The sequence below is a fragment of the Gossypium arboreum genome, chromosome 3 (assembly GCF_025698485.1).
Source record: "Gossypium arboreum isolate Shixiya-1 chromosome 3, ASM2569848v2, whole genome shotgun sequence".
Taxonomy (NCBI): domain Eukaryota; kingdom Viridiplantae; phylum Streptophyta; class Magnoliopsida; order Malvales; family Malvaceae; genus Gossypium; species Gossypium arboreum.
Window position 1 is genome coordinate 106,899,272 of NC_069072.1, and position 2,133 is coordinate 106,901,404.

At 35.4% G+C, this 2,133-nt stretch overlaps 1 non-coding gene across 1 annotated transcript; it reads right to left on the reverse strand.

Annotated features, from left to right (window-relative positions):
* Window positions 1-1,530: 1,530 nt before the first annotated feature.
* Window positions 1,531-1,637, reverse strand: LOC128290716 (small nucleolar RNA R71). The gene has a single exon (XR_008280504.1). It is a non-coding gene; the product is annotated as a small nucleolar RNA R71 (small nucleolar RNA).
* Window positions 1,638-2,133: the final 496 nt, after the last annotated feature.

Sequence of the window (2,133 nt, forward strand, 5' to 3'; positions counted from 1 at the left end):
TGTATTCTTTATTCTTCTGAGATGTTTTCTTATTTAGTTATGAACTAAATCCCCTAAATACCTAAGGGGAATGAAACCTAAGACGAATCTTGTTATTATTTTCTGAATCGTATGATAAATATTTAACTTGTTCTTAATTATGTGTTCTTAATTCTTGTTTTGATATCCCAGGATATTGATTCAAGATAACCTCTTATTCAGAGGAGGAATAGACCCTGTCTAAGAGTACATTTATCATAATTAAGCAGAGTTGATTGCGCGCCTAGAAATAGGGTGACAAGATTTTGCTAGATTAGGGTGAAACCTTATAAGGGGATCCATAGATCGAATTAATGTAGCCCTAGAGTGTTGATTAGAGAAAAGTCTCGGTTATTCAATCTAGGTATTAGACGTTATTAGTCTTGGATAGGGATAATAACATAACCTAGGGATCTCTACAGAATAAGTTGAATGAATAAATCGTCCGGTTTGGAGCCAGAATAACAAGTAAAGTCTAGGTGGATTTTTCCTTAGGTATTGTCTTAAGTCAATCGATTTTTCCCGAAAGCAATTCCCCAATTGTTTTCTCTATGCGTTCTTAGTTTAGGTAATTATTCAATTAAAACAAAACCCCATTATTCTTAGGCTAGATAATAAAAAGACAGTCATTACTAGTACTTTTAGTTCCTTTGGGTTAATACAATCCGGTCTTGCTAAAACTATACAACTGTTCGATAGGTACACTTGCCTACATCACGATAGTAGTTAGTTCAAGAACGAGTAATTATAAATATTTAAAAGCTATCATGAAACCTCGCGATCAAGTTTTTTTGACGCCGTTGCCAGGAAACTAAAATATTAGGAACGCTAAATTTTTATTACTTTAGCCATTTAATTTTCTTGCAATTTAATTTAATTTTATTATTTTTATTACTAATTAATTTACTTTTTCTTTCTCTTGGCAGGTTTTCCTAGTTTATGACTAGAAGAAACCGGTCAAGAGCATTACTTTTTGAAGAAGAAATCGATCGCACAGTTCATAGAAACCAAAGAGAAATAAGGCAAAGCTTAAGATACACAGAGAATGAACAAGAAGACGATACTCAACCTGCAACCGAAGAGATGGCTGAAAACCAAGGAAATTAGCTACCTCCTGCAATTGCGGCTAATCAAAATCCTGCTCCATGTACTATGTATGATTATGCTAAACCTTCTCTAATAGGAACTGAATCTAGCATAGTTAGACTGGCTGTAGCTGCAAATACTTTTGAACTGAAACCTAACACAATTCAAATGATACAGTAGTTTGTTCAGTTTGATGGTTTGCAGGATGAAGATCCCAACGCTCACTTAGCAAACTTTCTAGAATTTTGCAATACATTTAAAATCAATGGTGTTTCTGATGATGCCATTCGTATTCGGTTATTTCCTTTTTCACTGAGAAACAAAGCTAAACAGCGGTTGAACTCATTACCACGAGGGTCTATCACTACTTGTGAACAAATGACCGAAAAATTTTTACTAAAATATTTTCTGCCGCCTAAAATAGCTAAATTATGTAATGATATCTCTTCTTTTGTGAAGATGGATTTAGAAACACTTTACGATGCATGAGAGAGATACAAGGACTTACTAAGAAGGTGCCCTCACCATGGGTTACCGCTTTGGCTTCAAGTACAAACATTCCACAATGGTTTGAATCCTTCGACTCGGCAAATGGTTGATGCAGCTACTGGCGGAACCATCAACAACAAAACACCTGAAGAGGCTTATGAATTCATTGAAGAAATGTCACTGAATAACTATCAGTGGCAAGTTATGAGGACTAAGCCAACAAAAATAGCTGGCATTTATAACGTCGACTCAGTTACTATGCTGTTAAATCAGGTAGAACTTCTCAATAAAAAGATTGATGGTTTACTTGGTTCTACGCAGGTACATTCAATAATGAGGTGTGACTCAAGTGGAGGAGGTGTGCATACAGAATATCAATCCTTCAATCCTACAACTATATGGGTAACAACAACTTTCGATCTCAAAATAACCCATACAGTAATACTTATAAAACAGGTTGGAAGAACCACCCAAATTTCTCCTGGGGTGGTCAAGGGAATCAAAAGCCACAAAATCCTCAGGGTTTTCAACAGCCACCTT